General features: G+C 37.7%; 1 protein-coding gene and 1 pseudogene across 1 annotated transcript in view; both read right to left on the minus strand.

Annotated features, from left to right (window-relative positions):
• The window catches only part of LRGUK (leucine rich repeats and guanylate kinase domain containing), a 129,221-nt gene that overhangs the window by 17,180 nt on the left and 90,426 nt on the right, over positions 1–21,615 (minus strand). Inside the window, exons 17-20 of the transcript XR_005216953.1 lie at positions 21,428–21,516; positions 19,432–19,563; positions 11,489–11,637; positions 5,607–6,338 (exon numbers count right to left, since the gene is read on the minus strand). The gene's annotated coding sequence lies outside the window, so the exon portion shown is untranslated. The remainder of the gene's footprint in view (positions 1–5,606; positions 6,339–11,488; positions 11,638–19,431; positions 19,564–21,427; positions 21,517–21,615) is intronic.
• Positions 3,524–5,258, minus strand: LOC119534088 (annotated as a pseudogene).

Raw genomic sequence — 21,615 nt, forward strand, 5'->3', positions numbered from 1 at the left:
CACTCCCCTGGGTGTCTGATCCCACGTAGGGGGGAGGGCAGTGATTTCACCTTTCAAGTTGGCTTAGCTAGAGTCTGACTCTTTATTCTACTTTAGGTTAATGCTATCTTTCGTCACCTTCTAGCTACCAAGTTTTTTGTTTGTTTGTTTGTTTTCTCTCTTTCTCTTTTCTTTTTCTTTTGCCTCTCTGCCTTCTTTGACTCTTCCTCCGTCTTTGTTCAAGAAATGTCCTTATATAGAGAGTGGTGATGATGCTCAATACATAAATACATGACTATACGGGGAACCGACAATTGTTTACTTAGGACGGAATGTATAGTGTTTGAACAAAACCATCTTAAAAGAAATGGGTTGATGAAGAAAACTTGAGGGCACTATATTGAGTGAAAGAAGACAGACACATAAAGGCAAATATTGCAGGGTCTCAATGATATGAACTAATTATAATATGTAAACTCACAGACATGAAATATAAGTCACCAGGATACAGAATGAGGCTAAAGAATGAGGAGCAGTTGCTTATTATGAGCAGAATGTTCAACTAGGGTGAACTTAAACATTTGGAAATGGACAGGGGGGATGGTAGCATGTTGTGAGAATAACTAACAGTGCTGAAATGTGTGTGAAGGTGGTGGAAAGGGTAAGCTCAGAGTCACATATGTCACCAGAAGGAAAGCTGAAGGTTAAATGATGGGATGGGAATGTATAAAACAGTGAATCTTGTGGTGGACAATGTCCATGATTAACTATACAAATATTAGAAATCTCTCTCACGAACTAGAACAAATATATGTCACTCTAACTAGAGGTTAATAAGAGAGAGGCATATAGGAAAAAATATATACCTGTTGCAAACTATATACTACAGTGAGTAGCATTTTAACATTCTTTCATCAACAGTAACAAATGTACTATACCAAAACTATGAATCAATAATGGAGGTGGGGGGCATGGTTAGGGGTATGGGAGGATGTGAGTTTCCTTTTTTTTGTCTTTGTTTCTTTTCTGGAGTAGTGAAAATGTTCTAAACATTGAAAAAAAAATTGTGTTGATTAATGCACAGCTGTATGGTGGTGCCATGGGCAATTGATAGTACACTTTAGATCTTTGGGTAGTTGTATGGTATCTGAACAATCTCAAAAAAAAAATAATTTATAGAAAAAAATTGTACTAAGTATAAATATACTCAAGGGGTATATTATGGGTATACAGATACAGTTATATTATTTTCAGTTTATGGCATACAAATCTTGTACTTTTTTATATTTATATTTAAGTATTTCATTTTCTGAAGGATTGTAACTATTTCTGTTTACATGTTCATTTCTAGTAGGTAGATTTTCTCTGCAGACCATCATGTCATCTGCAAAAAGGGACAGTTTTATTTCTTCCTTTACAATCTGCATGCTCTTTACTTACTTTTCTTGCCTTATCATGCTGGCCAGGACTTCTAGTCTATTGACTAGGAGTGGTGAGAGTGGTAATCCTTGCCTTGTTTGTGATCTTAGGGGGGAAGCATTCAATCTTTATTAAGTATGATGTTAACCGTAGATTTTTTTGTAGATGTTCTTTATCAAATTGAGGAAGTCCCCTCTGTTCCTAATTTTTTATCATGAATAGGTGTTTGGATTTTGTCAAATGCTTTTTCTTCATCAGTTGATATGATTATCTGAATTTTCTTCTTTAGCCAGTTATGGTGAATTACATCAGTCAATTTTTGAATATTGAATTAGCCTTACCATCCTTGAGATAAACTTCATTTGCTCATGGTGTATAATTCTTTTTATGTATAGCTGAATTTTATTTGCATCTAAATTCAGGAGAGATAGGGGTGTTTAGTTTTCTTTTCTTGAACTGTCTTTTTCTGATTTTGATATCAGGGTAACACTGGCCTCATAAGAAGATTTCATTCACTATTTTCTGTCTGGGGATTTAGCTGTACTTAGTGGGAGAAATAGGGGACAGTGCACCTACTCCATGTTGTCTGGTACCAGAAGTATTATTTTTATATTTCCTAGTGCTTTTTTTAAACATTTCATAATAATTTTTAAAACATTAAATGATGCTGGTGAAACAAACTCTTCTCTCTTGAAGAGTCTTGGAACACAGTGATTGTCTTCCCTTTCCCTGCTCAGCTTTGTCCTCTCTTCCATGTTCCCCCTACTCCTCTTCCAGCAATCACAAGAAAAAAACCTTAACTAGATTCTGGTTAAGAATGAGCTAGGTGGAAGAGAAGAGCCAATTGCAAATCATGTTACACCCACATTTGAGTATGGGGAGGGTCTTGGTATTTGTTTTGTTTTGTTTTTTGTTTTAAATTTCAAACAGAAACAATTATTTTAATTAAACAATTTCTTTGCATGGTTTAAAACATTAATCAAGCCATTATCCCATAAAACATTTTTCTTTACAAAGGAAAATATCCAATCTTGGTTTTAAAAAAGGCAAAGTAGTAAGCTACATTTGAAATTGGATAATAATATTCAGCCTATGCAGCCACATGAGAAATAGTTTCTGCTGCTGTTATTACACAGGTAGTTGCCTCCTTCAGCTAAAGCCTGGAGTCTGTATTTGTTTTACGCATGTTGGGTTTTGTTTTATTACTTGGCAGGAGATTGTACTCCCCTTGAGTCAGCTGCGTTCTTTGGTCTAGCATCTGACACCAATCCCATTAATCACAGAGTAGCTTGAATAAGATAATATAAAGGCAAAAATAGTTGAATGGTGAAGATTGTTTATGTACGTATGCTATTCAGTAATATAGAAGAGATTTGAGATAATCTTCTGAGTTCAGGATGTACGAAACTATCTATCAAAAAGGATAAAATTCTCCTACATGAAACACTTTATCCCCAGGCAAAAGGTATATGAATCAAGTAGTACATCCTGTACTGATATTCCTTAATACCTCCACCATGAAAGAGTTTAGGTTTCCCCAAGAATTTCCCCATGAAGCCTCCTTTGTTATTTCTTTACATACAAATGATAGGTGACTTAGAATGAAAGACTTTGGGGATATTTCATGATTGTGCTTTATCGATACAGAACAGAATTTAGTTTCTAGAATTCAATTTCTTAATTCAATGGTTAAAAATAACTTTCTCCATGAGTAAGATGTTACATTTCAAAACAAAGCATAACAGTTTACAAGCCGCTCTGCATAATAAACAGCTAGTTGTAGTCCCTTTGAGAAAAATGACTTTATACCGTTACATATGTACATTTAGATTTTCATTAAGGACAACTGAAGGGGTAGATTAGACTGAAACCTTTGTGACACTCTTTCTACTTCCTTCTGATTGGACCACGTATAGGGTTATAAGAGTTTGTTCACACATTCATAACTGTTTCATCTCTTTTTTTCCAATTAGGACTTAAGGGATGCACTGAGACAAAGTTGGCTTCAATGATCAGGCTATTTCAAGTCTTGAAATTCAAATTGCTGTTCTAAAATTTTATTAACAATCAATATTGTGATTATGAAGCAATTTTAAATCTGAAACTTTGAAACAATAGCATTTAGAGATGGGGTAACCTAGGTTATTACTGTGTAGTATTTTTCATATCTTTAAGCATCACAAAGTCAATAGAAATATAATCTATTCACAGGGCCATTTGCTCCTTTCTGCAATTTGAAGCAACTTACATGGTTTTAATCCTATATTAACGGCCTCCTTTAACTTTATGAATGGAAATATTTAGACATTTCACATGCTTTGTAAAACCACATTTAAAAACTTCTGAGAGGCAGAAATTTACAATGATTGTTATCAAATGTAGAACTGTCTTTGTGAAGCATCTTAAGTGTCGTATTAATTACTAGCGTATCTCTGATTCTTAACCAGAATATGGAGCTGGATAGCACTCTTCTTTCATACTGGAAAATCGGCTACTTATTATGGTATAGTATGTGCAAATGTATATACTGAAGAACAGCAAAATTTTAATCAAAATCCACTTTCAATTTGCTAAATAATTTCTTGGTGGAACCACTGAATCTCTTCAGAATTAATTCTACTAAAGGCAATTTTGATTATGTTGATCCAAGTAACACAGTGGTGGCAAGATGGGTAAAGGCAAAGTTTTATTGTTAGTTTCCCCACATGCTGTCTCACTTGATTTGGAAGGCTTGGGAATACGCAAGAATTACCTTCTTGGGAATTTCTGCCATAAGAAAGTTTGTACCATTATTAGGAATGGATCTCATTATCTGTCTACAATTGGAGAAGTGATTTCTTGGATAAAATTTTTATATGTCCTGGTAAAGGGGAAGATGTGGTGTGATAAAGAGCTTTACCATTTGGTGGAAGAGTGGTATGTCTTTCATACATTGTGGCAAAATTCATCAAGAGCAGTTTTGTGTTATCTTTTCCAAGGTCTTCAACACATCCTACTGATTGCAGTCGGGGTTTTCAGTTTTCTTAGTAGTTCAGCTTAAACTTGAATCACCGAATGTAAATTAGACATTTCCCTCTTCAGTTCCCAGTATGTCTGTTGTATATTATCTCTTGAAATGCTTAGTCTTTGGAGATCTCTGCTCTTCAGACTGTCTTTCTGAGACAGATCCATTTGCTTGGATTTTGGTAGCTCTATTTCAAGATCATTATGTTCTTTCCTCATCAGCTCCAGCTCTTGTTCCAAACCGTGCATCTTCAAGTCACAGCTCAATTTTTCCACCTCTCAGTTAGATGAATGGGGACTGAAAGTCCTTATCACATTTTATCTAATTTGCTCTTCAATTTATGTCTATCAGTGCAGACCTCTTGATAGGCATGATAGGCCTTTTTTACTTGTTCTCATCCCACAGAACTTGTTTCTCCATCTACTTGAGCTCCTATAAGCTTTTCTTCCAAAAATCTTAAATTCTTTTTTTTAAGAGTTATCTTTTTCTGAATTCTTAAGTCATTTTTTGATGGCTTCATATGCAGTGACAAGAGCAAGATGTGAAGCAACAGACTCATCTCCTGAATATACTGAGACTGGAGTCACTGTATCTCTCCTATGGACTTTTTCATGATTCAGAATGCAAATATCATCTTCTACTAGTTTATCCATGACAGCTTGCATGTAGTAGTCACTCAGCAAATAACCAAAACGCATAGTGAATTACACAGGTTAGACACTGGAGAAATCACGGATACCATCTGGTAGCCCTGAGAACGTGCAGGACGTTAGTATCTGCCACTCAGAAGCCCCAGGTAGTGCCGTCCTAGCCACACGTCCAACCCGGAGCCAGGTAGCCAGGTTACGTAGGGCCATATCCAGGGCCACTGAGGTTTTGATATTTTATAAGGGATGCAATTAATGGGCTTTGAGAATCAAAATATTTAATAATTATCCCAGTACTAAGAGGAAGCTCCTGTAAAGAGGACTCAGAGAAGAAGCCCTTTACAACCCACAGTAATGTGTTTCAATGTTTTCACAACCAGGATAGCTCTACTGAAACCTACCAGTGGAATACCAGCCTTGCCTTTAACTACACAATATTTTTTTTCTGCAACAGTCAGGGAATAAAGCCAATCGGATGGTGAAAATTGTTTAAAAACATTTCTAAGGGCAAACCACACATAATCAAGAGTCAGAAAAGGGTGAAATAAAATAGTTACCTGTTATTCTTTATTTCTTCATACTGCTTAATCAAGTCGAGAACCATGAAAACTTACAACTAAAACCAAGTTGAGGAAATTGCTATTAATATTTTTAAATGTAAACTTAAAATACGCAAAAGCAGTTAATTTCCTTTGAGAGATGCAGTTCCTATCATGTTGGTCAAAAGTTAAATGTAACTCTACAACATTTTTATAATCAGAACAACAAAATAATTTGATCATTAGAGTATATACTAATATTAAAAGGGTACACATTGTAACTTCATGAGCACAATCCCAGTTGTATATATTCAGACCTCCCCATGCATATAGCAATGCAGGGATCTTGGGAGAATTTGTCATCTGATACTTCAGAGCAGGATGCAGCTGGAAAAATCATTTACAGCTATGGGAAAAACTGAAAAACTCACATTAGAAAAAAGGTACACACTGTTCAGAGATTCACAAAAGAAATTGAGAGAATTAAGGCAGGAGGAATATTCTTTTGTAAGTAGTTGGTTGAGCAAGAAAAAACTGGGATCCATCACCAGGTAAGATGAAGGGATTAGACATGATCAGAGCAAGTTTTCCATGTGAAGATCAGATGTCAAGCACTGGGTTACTTGCGGCCCTGAGGAATTGGTGGAAGGATGGGTTTGGTGTTGGAACCCGGGCGAATGATAACTGAGATCGAGTGCCTTCTGTTTCGGAGAGGTGCTTTTTCATGTAACAACGATTGTTTCTGTAGTTCTGTAAAACATTAAGAAAAAAAGATAAGGGACATATAGTTAACCCAATGGTACACTAAACAAAGAAAATAAGCTCTGCATAATGTAAGCACCAGAATATTTTTAGAATTTATTCATAACAAACTATAAGGAATAAATGACAACCATACAAGAAAAATGGGGACAAGCTTCAGAATATATCATCTATATCATCTGCATGGCTGGATGAGCCTTGGGTCGTTTCAACTTGTTCGGTGACCAGCAGGTTGCTACAGAAAGCAATGCCTTCACTACCCTTACACCCCACTTGAACCCTCTGTAACGACAGCCCTGGTCATACTCTTTCATTGGCATGCATATTGGGCCCAAGCATACACACACTCTTTAGTCCTTCCTGGAAAAACTTCATCTAACACTCTCCAGATTTTATCCGTGCAACATTGGTCTGTTTGCCCAGGATGAAGTCATTAGGTGTTGGGTGTCTTCTGGGATGGGGGAAAGCAGGAGGAGTTTGGAAGATAGAGACTGAGCACAGAGGCATGGTGGCCATAGAGGAAGCAGAATTCTTAATGGGGAGAAAGCAGTGCAGCAAGGGTTGAGAAAGTGAGGCAGCGAGTTCTATGGGGAGTGAGAAACAAGGAGTGACTGACAAAATAAGACCAGGAAGACTGAATCTATTGGGCAAACCAAAGCAACCCAAAAAGTTAAAAGCAAAATGGACCTTGCTTTTAATCTTGCTTGAGAAGATGATATCATGCTAACAGAAGACAGAAACACACACACACAAAGCTTCTCTTTGTTTGTTTCTTTCTTTTCCACCATGGAGATATTTTTTAACTGAAAAGGTAAATGAAACATTTTAAAAGAATAAAGGTCCTAAAGAAGAGAGAAAGCAATAGAAACGTGTGTCTCCTTTTTCAATAGGTTCAAATTTCCAAACCCAGACAAGTTACAGCCCAGGGTTCTGAAATAACTTGCAGAAGTATCTTAGAGAGTCTGGTCTTTGAGAATTCTTTGGCAGTGAAGAAAGTACCAGAGGCAAATAATATTGCCATTTAAAAATGGGAATAGAGATTTACAAAGCTATATGCCTGACTTTAAAACTTAGAATTAATTTGTTCAAGAGATGGTTCATGCATTTAGAGAATATTGTGATGACTGATGAATGCTGGACATAGTTTGCAAAGAAAAATTATTTCAAATTAATTTAATTTCCCATTTAATTTTTTTATCATCATTTTATTGAGATATATTCACATACCACGCAGTCATACAAAACAAATCGTACTTTGATTGTTTACAGTACCATTACATAGTTGTATTTTCATCACCTAAATCAATCCCTGACACCTTCATTAGCACACACACAAAAATAACAAGAATAATAATTAGAGTGAAAAAGAGCAATTGAAGTAAAAAAGAACACTGGGTACCTTTGTCTGTTTGTTTCCTTCCCCTATTTTTCTACTCATCCATCCATAAACTAGACAAAGTGGAGTGTGGTCCTTATGGCCTTCCCAATCCCACCATCACCCCCCATAAGCTATATTTTTATACAACCGTCTTCGAGATTCATGGGTTCTGGGTTGTAGTTTGATAGTTTCAGGTATCCACCACCAGCTACCCCAATTCTTTAGAACCTAAAAAGGGTTGTCTCAAGTGTGCGTAAGAGTGCCCACCAGAGTGACCTCTCGGCTCCTTTTGGAATCTCTCTGCCACTGAAGCTTATTTCATTTCCTTTCACATCCCCCTTTTGGTCAAGAAGATGTTCTCCGTCCCACGATGCCAGGTCTACATTCCTCCCCGGGAGTCATATTCTACGTTGCCAGGGAGATTCACTCCCCTGGGTGTCTGATCCCACGTGGGGGGAGGGCAGTGATTTCACCTTTCAAGTTGGCTTAGCCAGAGAGAGAGGGCCACATCTGAGCAACAAAGAGGCATTCAGGAGGAGACTCTTAGGCACAAATATAGGGAGGCCTAGCCTCTCCTTTGCAGCAACCGTCTTCCCAAGGGTAAAACTTATGGTAGAGGGCTCAACCCATCAAACCACCAGTCCCCTATGTCCGTGGTCATGTTAGCAACCATGGAGGTGGGGTAGGCAAATACCCCTGCATTCTCCACAGGCTCCTCAAGGGGGCACTACATCATTTTTTTTTCCTTGTTTTTCTTTCTTTTTTTTTTTTTCTTTCCCTTCTTTTTTAGATCAACTGTATGAAAAAAAAAGTTAAAAAGAAAACAAACATACAGTAAAAGAACATTTCAAAGAGGCCATAACAAGGGAGTAAGAAAAAGACAACTAACCTAAGATAACTGCTTAACTTCCAACATGTTCCTACTTTACCCCAAGAAAGTTACATAATATAGCAACATTTCTGTGAACTTGCTCCTACTATATCCATCAGAAATTAACAGACCATAGTCATTTCTGGGCATCCCCAGAATGTTAAATAGCTTATCTGTTCTTCTTGGATTATTGTTCCCCCTTCCTTAATTGCTCTCTACTGCTAGTTCCCCTACATTCTACATTATAAACCATTTGTTTTACATTTTTCAAAGTTCACATTAGTGGTAGCATATAATATTTCTCTTTTTGTGCCTGGCTTATTTCGCTCAGCATTATGTCTTCGAGGTTCATCCATGTTGTTATATGTTTCACAAGATCGTTCCTTCTTACTGCCGTGTAGTATTCCATCGTGTGTATATACCACATTTTATTTATCCACTCATCTGTTGAAGGACATTTGGGTTGTTTCCATCTCTTGGCAATTGTGAATAATGCCGCTATGAACATTGGCGTGCAGATATCTGTTCGTGTCACTGCTTTCCGATCTTCCGGGTATATACCGAGAAGTGCAATCGCTGGATCGAATGGTAGCTCTATATCTAGTTTTCTAAGGAACTGCCAGACTGACTTCCAGAGTGGCTGAACCATTATACAGTCCCACCAACAATGAATAAGAGTTCCAATTTCTCCACATCCCCTCCAGCATTTGTAGTTTCCTGTTTGTTTAATGGCAGCCATTCTAACCGGTGTTAGATGGTATCTCATTGTGGTTTTAATTTGCATCTCTCTAATAGCTAGTGAAGCTGAACATTTTTTCATGTGTTTCTTGGCCATTTGTATTTCCTCTTCAGAGAACTGTCTTTTCATATCTTTTGCCCATTTTATAATTGGGCTGTCTGTACTACTGTCATTGAGTTGTAGGATTTCTTTGTATATGCAAGATATCAGTCTTTTGTCAGATACATGGTTTCCAAAAATTTTTTCCCATTGAGTTGGCTGCCTCTTTACCTTTTTGAGAAATTCCTTTGAGGTGCAGAAACTTCTAAGCTTGAGGAGTTCCCATTTATCTATTTTCTCTTTTGTTGCTTGTGCTTTGGGTGTAAAGTCTAAGAAGTGGCCGCCTAATACAAGGTCTTGAAGATGTTTTCCTACATTCTCTTCTAGGAGTTTTATGGTACTTTCTTTTATATTGAGATCTTTGGTCCATTTTGAGTTAATTTTTGTGTAGGGGGTGAGGTAGGGGTCCTCTTTCATTCTTTTGGATATGGATATCCAACTCTCCCAGCCCCATTTGTTGAAAAGACCATTATGGCTCAGTTCAGTGACTTTGGGGGCCTTATCAAAGATCAGTCGGCCATAGATCTGAGGCTCTATCTCTGAATTCTCAATTCGATTCCATTGATCTATATGTCTATCTTTGTGCCAGTACCATGCTGTTTTGGCAACTGTGGCTTTATAATAAGCTTCAAAGTCAGGGAGTGTAAGTCCTCCCACTTCGTTTTTCTTTTTTAGAGTGTCTTTAGCAATTCGAGGCATCTTCCCTTTCCAAATAAATTTGATAACTAGCTTTTCCAAGTCTGCAAAGTAGGTTGTTGGAATTTTGATTGGGATTGCATTGAATCTGTAGATGAGTTTGGGTAGAATTGACATCTTAATGACATTTAGCCTTTCTATCCATGAACATGGAATATTTTTCCATCTTTTAAGGTCTCCTTCTATTTCTTTTAGTAGAGTTATGTAGTTTTCTTTGTATAGGTCTTTTACATCTTTGGTTAAGTTTATTCCTAGGTACTTGATTTTTTTAGTTGCTATTGAAAATGGTATCTTTTTCTTGAGTGTCTCTTCAGTTTGTTCATTTCTAGCATATAGAAACATTACTGACTTATGTGCATTAATCTTGTATCCCGCTACTTTGCTAAATTTGTTTATTAGCTCTAGTAGCTGTATCGTCGATTTCTCAGGGTTTTCTAGACATAAGATCATATCATCTGCAAACAATGACAGTTTTACTTCTTCTTTTCCAATTTGGATGCCTTTTATTTCTTTGTCTTGCCGGATTGCCCTGGCTAGCACTTCCAGCACAATGTTGAATAACAGTGGTGACAGCGGGCATCCTTGTCTTGTTCCTGATCTTAGAGGGAAGGCTTTCAGTCTCTCACCATTGAGTACTATGCTGGCTGTGGGTTTTTCATATATGCTGTTTATCATGTTGAGGAAGTTTCCTTCAATTCCTACCTTTTGAAGTGTTTTTATCAAAAAGAGATGTTGGATTTTGTCAAATGCTTTTTCAGCATCTATTGAGATGATCAATTGATTTTTCCCTTTCGAGTTTTTCCATTTAATTTGACAAAGGTCAACAAACGATGGTCCAATGGCCAAATCTGGCCCTCAGCCTCTTTTTGTAAATAAAGCTTTATTGTAACCCAGCCACACGCATTCATTTACTATTGCCTATGGCTGCTTTGATGCTACAAAGGCAGAGTTGAGTAGTTGCAACAGAGCCATATGGCTCACAAAGCCACACCCTTCAGCATTCTGACAAATACCCACTGAAGCAAACTGGACAGCAACATGAAACCCTCTATGCTTCTCGTTACCTTCACTGAATGGCGCCCGAGAGTGCCAAAGACCTACCCCCAGAGAGCACCTGCCCCGCCTCTGGCCTTCTGCAGGTGGTGCGGTATCTTCCACTCTGCCTCTAACTAGCTCAGTGACCTTGGTCACATTCCCAGACCCCTCTAAACTTCAGTTTTTCATCTACAACAATAGGGGATTAAATAACTCACCTGACTTCAAGGAAGCATTCAGTAACAGTCAAAAAAGCAGTGGGAAATTGTGTGTGTGTGCATGTGCACACGTGTGTAAACTGTATGAAAAATAGTTCGTACCTTTTGAGGCATCATCCCCCTCCCTATCACTTTTTCCTGATCCCGGAAGTGGAGAAATGCTGCCCTCTGGAGGCTGTAATGAACATTCTTTTGACAACAGACAAGAAGTTAATCCAGGATATTTGCCGGTATCATGGGCATCCTTGCCACTGAAAAGTGAAAAATGAATGTTCTTTTTTAAGGTGCAAGACTATTAATGGCCAAACAATCTTTCCCTATGACTTCAATTGGTTACCTTTACCAAAGTTATGTCAGTAGTTTGAGAAAACGTCTAGTGAGCTAGTTTAAAATGCTATCTGTACCAAGCGCTATTTAGCAGTTGACACATCTTAAAAGCCTGCTAAGTACTTTAGCATATTAGCATAAACATTTCATCCATTAAGCAAAACATACCTGAGTATGTAAGAACTAAGAATTTATAAAATGAATAAGGCATAATCCCTGTAATCCCGAGGACTTCAAATTCGAATGCTATTTGTATACTGCAGGTACTGCCATTTCAAGGATAGAGCAAATCAAAGTATGCTGGGGAGGCTGACCTGGACAGTACATTGGGCATATCAAATGCTTGGTGGGGGACTGTGATTTTTCTTCCCTTTCTGGGATAAGGTAGGGGTATGATCTGGGCGCCTGAAATCCCTGTTTCTGTGTCAATAAACTTCTGCCCCTTAGGCTCCTCTGCTTTGGAATTCACCTGTTTCCTGGTTTCCTGCTGGGTAAGTCAGCTCCACCAGCAGAGCACTGTGAAGTAGCTGACACTGGATTTCAATCCTTGGGTCTCACAATTCTGGACCAATTATCCCTATGATTATGCCTCACCCACGCCCATTAAAGATCCTGAAATGAATCCCATGAAAATGGCTGATACTTGCTTAACTCATTACTTTTTGAAGAATCCGGCTTTTTAACAAGGGCCAAAGTCTCAAGGAATACAACTCAAATGGCAGATCTTCAGACATAAACCAGAGGGTGGGAGAGATTTATTTAGTGAGGTTTCCTAAAACTACTTGTTGTAGTCCCTGATTGAGTCTACAACTAAGGACTCTTTTGATCCTGCTTGACAAAAAGGTAGACATGCTCCTCTCCCCTGACTCCTGCTTTGGGACCTCACAGTTTGTTTGAGCTCTTGCCCCTCTTTGCCATCACTGGCAGCACTGAGGAGGTACAGGGGATATAAGAGTTAATGGGAGATCTAGAACCTGCCCTCATGCAGTTTACAGGCTTGCAGGCTCATTTAATCACACAAATGCTTTTTAATAATTATGAAAGTGATATGAAGGCAAGCACAGGACACTAAGAGAGGATGCATTAGGGATGCCAGAGCAGATCTCCTTGAGGAAGTGATAGTTCAGTTAAGACCTGAATGATGAATTAGCCAGACAAAGCAAGAAGATAGGGAGGAGGCTGGGGTTGGAGAGACAGAGAAAAAATGTTCCAAGCAGAGGAAAGCATCACATCTGAAAGCCCTCCCTGGGGGAGCAGGTTTCCTTTCCCCAACTTAAGGGTTCTAGGAACACTTAATAGATGTTCCAGTTTGCTAATGCTGCTGTAATGCAAAACACCAGAGACGTTCTGGCTTTTATAAGGGGGGTTTATTTGGTTATAAAGTTACAGTCTTAAGGCCATAAAGTGTCCAAGATAAGGTGTCAACAATTGGGTTCCTTCACTGGAGGATGGCCAATGGCATCCGGAAAACCTCTGTTAGCTGGGAAGGCATGTGGCTGGCATCTGCTCCAGAGTTCTGGTTTCAAAATGGCTTTCTCCCAGGACGTTCCTCTCTAGGCTACAGCTCCTCAAAAATGTCACTCTTAGTTGCTCTTGGGGTATTTGTCCTCTCTTAGCTTCTCCAAACCAAAAGTCTGCTTTCAAAAGCTGTCTCCAAAATGTCTCTGTAACCTGCAGCTCCTCTCTCAGCTCCTGTGCTTTCTTCAAAGTGTTCCTCTTGGCTGTAGCATGCTCGCTCCTTCTGTCTGAGTTTATATAGTGCTCTAGTAAACTAATCAAGGCCCATGCTGAATGGGGGGGGCCACACCTCTGTGGAAATTATCCAATGAAAGATCTCACCTACAGTTGAGTGATCACATCTCCACGGAAACATCCAATCAAAAGTCTCCAACCTAATCAACACCAACATGTTTCCTGCCCACACAAGACTGCACCAAAGCTAATGGCATTTTGGGGGATATAATAACATCCAAACCAGCACAACAGACAAGGTGGGACTTCAAGAATGGGAGAAAGAAACTGACTTGGACTTAGGGGACAAAGACAAGGGGTAGTCACTTTGAAAGAGAAGGCTCAGGGGTGGGAGGGAGTAGTTCAACTAATAAAGGGGCATGTTGGGGAAAGCATGGGACATTGGGCTGTAGAGTTTTACCATCACTGACCTTGGGGAGAGGATGCTGTGGCCAAAGTGATGTGCAGTACTCCTCTGAGATGGGGCAATGAGGGGCTTTTCCAACCCCTGATTCTGGGTCTCTCAGGCCAGTGAATCCAGAACCAGATGGTAGTGGATTAAGCATTTTACAGACTGTGCCCTTGTCCTGTCTCACCTGCTGTCTCACTAACTGATGCCCCCTGTTTCTTGGCAAGGGATCATGCTGAGGCCAAGCAAAAAGTCCCCTCACAGAAAAGGAAAGATTTCCAGTCAACAGCAGTTGTCAAAAAGAATAGTTATAAATTGAGGTGAACCCCTCAAACATGTGAATATGGGGCCTTAATATTTTTAAAGGTTTATTGCGGTTCCTTTAGGAAGCAACAGAGAATCTGAGCTCAGGCTGAGGGGTGCCTTCAGCTTTGCTAGAAGAATAAATGTCTTATGCGGGATTTAGCAAATAAGACGTGGTTTGGAGAAAAAAACAGGGAAAGTAGAAAAAAGCCTCGGATAAAAAATAATAAAAACAAGACAACAGAAATGTCTGAACTAATCATTTTCTCATTTGTCACATTCCTTTTTGTTTTTATCGGTTTTCCTCTCGTATGTGCCATTTTTTCGGTTAGATTCTAAGACTTAGAGGCAGCATAGTCAGGAGGCTTAGCTCATAGACTCTGGGGGCCTTTCAGCCTGGGTTCAAATTGCACTCCGAGAAGTTTCTTAACCTACTTTGCCTCAGTTGCCACATCATTGAAATGGGGATTTTAAAGTACCTACATCTCATGGGTTTTGTTATAAGTGAATACGTGTATTCAGATAACATATCTCATGCTCTTAGAGCAGGACCTGGCACACCATAAGTGCTATTCAAGATCTGCCATTGCTGTAATTCTGCTCCTCTCATATCCCATGCATGTTCATACTTTAATAATTTGGGGTTGCTTTACCTTTACTACTCACTTTCTATTTCTTCAGAATGAAGTTTACTAATTTTTTCTCATCATAAAAGTAACATATAAGCATTATAGATAATTTAGAAAATATCACAAACTAGAAGGAAAAGGGAATGTCACACAGAGAAAGCCAATATTACATTTTTTCTATGTATAGTTTTAATTTTTGTTTTACATAATTGTGCACATTTTTCAATGCACAACTTTATGTTATTAACTATTCTTTGAAGCCTTATATTTGATGGCTGCTTAACAGTGCATTGTGTATCCATCATACTTCATTTGACCATTCCCTTATTATTGGACATTTAGGTTATTTTGAAGTTTTTCTGCTATAATGAATACTGCACTGAGCATCTTTGCATACAATGATTTTTCCATATTTTGAGCTATTTCATTAATATAGATTCCCAGAACTGGAATAACTGAATCAGTGAGTAAAAATATTTTTTAGGATTTTGGTCTAAATTGCCAAATTACTTTCCAAAAGATTGTGAAAATTTATACCCCAAACATACTCTGGTCCCTTCAGCAATGTCCTTCTCTTTGCATCATTTTTATAATAATAATAATAATAAAAATAATAATAATAGTAAGTTCTGCTAATTCACCAAGCAAAACGTATCATATTCTTTGAAATTACTTTCTAATAATAAGCAGGATTAAACATTATTTCTTAAATTTATTAATTAGCCTTTTCCCCTCTTTTGTGAACTGTTATTCTTTTGCTGATTTATCTGTTGAGGATCTTGTGATACTCATATTGATTTGTGTGAACTCTTTATATATTGAGCATTAACACTTTTGTTCCATTTTACCTAGTTTGATATTTTCTTTTTAAATTTGTTTTGGTCCTAGAGAAACTTAAAATGTTCATATAATCAAAATATATCGAACTTTTCTTCTGCGATTTATTTCCACATTTCTAAAAACATTTCTTTAATATTTTAATCCATCTACTATATATAAACTAAATCACAGTGTACAGAAGGGCTTTTAATAAAAAGCAACAATCCCAAGCCCCACCACCCCCAACCCCAGTTCCACTCCCTGAAAGTCAACCATTTTTAACCATGCCTGTTTTTAAATCTTCTAACAATTATCTTTTGTCATGTATAGATAATGTGGACAAGTTGTCTCCAGGCCCTTGCCAGTTCATTTAACACTTTCCACCTCCAACTCTTAAACTTTGTCATTAGAGCTCTACTTTTTTACATTGTCAAAGTTCATTATATTAAGTTTTGCATTCTCAGTTGTGTCCATTCATTATTTGGTAAAAGGCTGATTAAAAATGTTGAAAATTAATAGATAATTGTTCATTGCAGAACCTCATAGTTGGCTATGAATACACTTTCTTCTCTGTAGTTCCAGTGTCATGATCCTGATCCCAGCAAAGAATAATATTTCTAGTATCAAGTCCAAGATGACCTCTACTTTTTCACGCTCCACATTTAAATTGGGTCCAGTAGCAAAGTTCTGATGCAACTTAGGACTATTCAGGATAAAATCAGTAATTAAAAGAGTGTCTACATCTAAATGATGTTATAAATGTGTCAGTGATGAAAAGATTAGAAGCTGGTCTTCATGAGGTGTCTGCAGGAGTTCAGAGCTCTATAATTGAACCAGCATTCCTCTTAGCTATCCAGGCCTGTCCTTGACCCAAGAGGAAAGGTAGTAGCTGATGTAGGCACACTGAGGGTGACATGTCCAATAAGGGGCCACCCAAAGTGTCCACATCTTTGATTGGTAAGTGGAGGTTGTGGCACCTGGGTGCTAGTTCATGGCTAGAATTCCAAACCAGCTTTCCTGGAAAGTTCCCACACTGTTGAACATGGACATCTATCTACTGCTTGGATCTGAGCTTCCTGTCAACTATAGCTAGGGCTAGATGGCATCAACAATCCCAGACATGTATAGTCCAGGATGGGGATGTCCTGCTACACCAGGGAGTCTGCTGAGAAGTTTTGGCTACTTGTTATCAACTGGTAAAGAAGTTTAATTGCTTGCTTGAAGGAAGGAGTCCATTTTATCAACTTGGACTGAGTTCCTGGGTCTGTTTTTTGCTGGACAACAGCTTTTGGAACCCTCTCACAGAATTCTAGGCCCTCTTTGGGTGGAAGATCCTGTTCCTAGAAGGCCTTGCTTCCAAATTTCTTGCTCCCACATGGGGTTATTTAGCATGCCCTATAGAAGTGCAAACTGAGACCCAGCTTGCCAATATCTGGGTATTCCAGTGACTAACTCATTCCTTTTCCCTTGCAGTGGAAAAGTGTCATTATTAACCCATGCTTCTGATCTTCTCTCTAGATTTATACCTAGACTGAGTCTTTCCCCACTAAATACAGCCTTAGATGCACTTATGTTTTATGGTCCAGTCTTTTACTCCAAACAAGAGAAGCATAAAGATGTTCTTCCCTCTTTAAGTGAACAACATAATAACCCATAGATTGTATGGCCAAATCTCCAAAATGATATAATATAAATATTGTATGTTGAAAGGAACACAGAAAGAAAATGGCAAGAAAAACTCCACTGGATTTTTAATATATGTTTTGGTCCTTTATTTGTAGAAAAGAACATGTCTTTACTTAAAACACATACAAAAAATGGATCAAAGAGCAAGTTCTTCCTTTCAACAATTATTTTTCCTTTGTAAAAGAAAGTATTAAACGAAAATGTTTTGAAAGTCAGGGATGGTGGTGTTGAAAGTCACATGTACTACCACATGTGAAGGGTCAAACTTGAGTGATAGGCCTGACCCTTTTGCCATGGGAACAGATGATGCATAAGCACACAGTGGCCCATTAGGCATTCTCTTCTCCATTTTTCACTGTATTCTCATCAGTCTACCTCACTGTACTAAAAATTCAGAGCTCGAACAAATCCTTAGAGAGCCACAGTTTTTTGTTACAGTAGGCTAACCAACTCATTATAATGCTAGAGTCTCTACTAGCTAGTGAAATGGGAGACCTAGATGGGACCATTTAGAGGGGGTAATTATTGTCCATCATCAACTTTCTGGAAAAAATACCCAACATGTCACAACAGTAAAACTCAGAAATGGAAAAAATCATTACTCACATTTTCAATTGTCACTCTCATTATGTCAGATCACCCTTGTGTAGGTAGTACCCCATTTATTCTGGGAAACATTTTAAAATAACTTATTAAAGTTATATTAACACTTAAAAATTATAAGAAGGTTATTGTTGAAAATATGGGGAAAAAAAACAAAGAAAATTGAAATTGGCCATAATCCCATCACCAGATGATAATAACCTATTTTTTTGGTTTATTTCTTTTCAGTGTCTTTTTTTTATGCATAACTAGAATATTTTTACATCTGTATTATGTTCTATATACATTTGTATCTGACTTTATCACTTATTATAGTAATTATTCTACTTTGATGCTTTAATTTATCTAAAATTTGTTTTAACATCTCAAGTGATGTGAGAAACTTAGTTCTCTTTAGAGTCAATTTTACCCCTTTACTGAATATTTCATCAAATTCTCAGGATTTTTGATAGTTTTTTAGTATATAAAAATAAAACACATATTCTAGACAGAAAACTTAAAAGTTACAGAAAAAGAATAAGAGTGAATATAAAATGACTGGTAATTCTACAGGAATACCCATTGTTAACATTTTGGTCTACTTCCTTCCAGTGACACACTTCCTGTCTACTACACTGTCATGCTTTCGGACACTCTGGAGAGACTGACATGCCCACAGACCCCTTCTGACGAATTCTTTACTTGGTTCCATGACATCCCACTGGTCTGGCTACAGATGACTGGATAAAAGAAAAGCTGCCTGACTCTGAGGTGCTTGACTAGAAACCTCTCCCCGAGAAGGGCACCCCACTGAAAGTGGTGATCAGTCCAACCCATCAGATCTTTTCTTGGAATGTTTGTATTCAAGACCTACAGAGAGATGGTGAATTACAGCAGCAGGAGAAGCAGAAGCAGGAGCAGATCCTAGCGGAAGCCCACAGAAGCACAGCACTAAAACCAAGCATGGAAGCCTGCTCTGGCCTATCCTGTGTTCTCAACTTACTCATGTTCAGTTTTTGAACCATACTTATATATTAAACATTGAGAATCTGAAATGGCATTATAGTGAACAATTCTGGCTAATTTGAACATACACAAGGTATTTATTAGAAGGCTATCAGGTGGTTTATAGAATTAATAGAAAATTAGAGAACCAGGCTTAAAGACTGGGCAGGAACCAAGGTAGGTGAGAAGTCAAAAACAAAGCCAAGTCACAACATGGGTAGACTGGTAGAACTTCATAATTTGCTCTCTCACAATGGTCACTGGGACCATCCCTCTGGATTCTTGACTCTTCTACTACTAGTGACTTAAATACTCTCTAACTGTCCCTGGGTCTTTTTGCCACTCTCTTGAGAGTCAAAGTCCCAGATTAAATCTTTCAGTTGAACAAGTCTAGGTAATGTGCCTGTGCTCTCCCTAGAGAGACAAATTTCATGGTGAGGGGCGAGCCCTGCTTCCCAGTTTGGGAAATCCACTAAAGCTTAGGGGCAAGTGCCATGATTTTAGCTAACTAGCAGAAAGTTAACTACTCCATTCAACAAAATTCCTCAACTTACCTCTTTTCAGAATATGGTCTAGTAGGAATTAGAATATAATCTTCACAGAACTCAAAACCTTTCTGTGATTCTCCTAAATCTTTAAAATAATGTAGATCACTGACAATGGGTGCTGGTGTCGGTACTGGACCCCTGAAATTGAGAAAAACAAATCCAAAGGATTTTGAAATGATACCAAAAACAGGCATGTCTAATACCTATTTACTGATCAGTATATACCATTCAAATGCAAATGCCAACAAAACCTATGTGGAATAATGTAATATATCCACTCATAAACATTCACTTCAAAGCTTATGTTAGACACTGGCTTTATTACATTCTAATTGGTAGATTATGCAAGCTCATATTATTGTGAATGTTCCTTATTCATTAAACTATTATTATAGGCAAATTATCTTCCCTGGTGATTAGTATATATTTTATTGTAAACCCTTGGTCTATTGTTATATAAAGCCAACAATATATTAACTTCCATAAAAATGGAAACAGATGTTTCCCAATTTTGTTTATAAGCTAATGCTTTGGAATGGTAGCCAAATAAAATATTTCTAAAAACTCTAATATCACACACTCAACTAAACTCAAAAGTTCAATATTCTTTCTTCATCCAGCCATATATATTTATAAACTACCCTCTATCCCAGAATGATTTGAAAGACTCATTCACCAGTGTTAACAAATAAGTCCTGTGCCATTCACCCCAGACTTGCTATAAGAGTTGCCATGTGCAAAGCAGTGCTGTTGCAAATGAAGGGGAGCAAATTCAAAGCAGCTGCCTTTGTGGAGATCCATTTGGAGGTAATACTTAAAATGGCTTGATTTCTCTGTACACAGTGTTTAGGCAAGCTTCTCTGCAGATCAATGGTCACACAGCCCTCAGCTTCAGACCATCTGGAAGACACTGTTTATTTCCTGGCCCCCAGCCTCCCCACCCCCAGGGGAATTTTGTATGCACCACACAGACTGTCTTTTGAATCAGATTATCCAAAGATAGCCTACAAAATGGAGAAAAGTAATCAGACTTTTGGTATACAGTAGCAGACAAAAACTTAATCTCATTTATATTGATCACAGGTTCTCCATAAATAGCTTTAAATTGCAGACAATAAGAACTGAAATTGAAAATTTTAAATGGCTCTTTTCAGTTTGCTTCCTTAAATCATTTCATTCTTAGCTCTACAAACAAGCTAAAATATGCTGTAATTAAGATCGTGTCAGTGCTCTTGGTAACTTTCCGAGAACAGGAACTTCTCCATTTTATCAATCGAGTTTTCTAAAAGGTCACACAGAAAGGAGAATTCAGAATACTAAAGCATGAAACATTAATGATAAGATAAATTGCAATCATTTCATAACCACACTTTGATCTGGTTATTCATTTTAAGTAAAACTTAAACCTAAATGTTTCTCTCTGCATCTAATAATTCATAGTATAATAATTATTATGGCCACTAACATCTACAAAGCCCTTACTATGTGGCAGGCACTAAGTGAGACATTTTTCACTAGGGAATAAGAATTCATCGATTAATGAAGATGCAATGGTCCCTGCCCTCATGAAATTTACAGTCTAATACAGAAATGAGATATTTAACAATTTATTCCACATATAATTAATTACTATTGTTTTAAGGGTAATGAAGGACAAGTACAGGGTGCTCAATAGCGTATAATTAACCTTCAGTCATGAACAGCCATGGTGAAGGCTGATATTTACATTCAGACACTAACAGAACTATCACTCTTTGCAATCATCAAAGACTGCAAAACTCATCACTTTCTAGTAGCCTATGAGCATATTGTGCCTTCTAAAAACACATATAAATGAAAGGGAAATACAACCTCTAGAACTGGTCTTACTACTGAATCACCGGGCCCATTTTAGTGCAGAGTTCTTGTTTATGTTGATGATTTAGGACTAATTTGATATATTTGGACAATAAAAAGTCAATCTAAAGATGCCCAGCTGTAAATAAATCTGATAAATCATTACCTATGAAATAGGAATATGTGATCAGCGGGTGTCTTTCCCACAAGAGCCTTCCGGGCTGTCTCATGCTGTTTCTGCAGAGAAACTCTCTCCTAGGCAAGAAAAATGATCAGCAAATGATACTGATATTAAAAATATGTCAATTAACTGAAACAGTTATAATTTTTTTTTACTAGACATTTCCAAATATG

The sequence above is a fragment of the Choloepus didactylus genome, chromosome 5 (assembly GCF_015220235.1).
Source record: "Choloepus didactylus isolate mChoDid1 chromosome 5, mChoDid1.pri, whole genome shotgun sequence".
Classification (NCBI taxonomy): domain Eukaryota; kingdom Metazoa; phylum Chordata; class Mammalia; order Pilosa; family Megalonychidae; genus Choloepus; species Choloepus didactylus.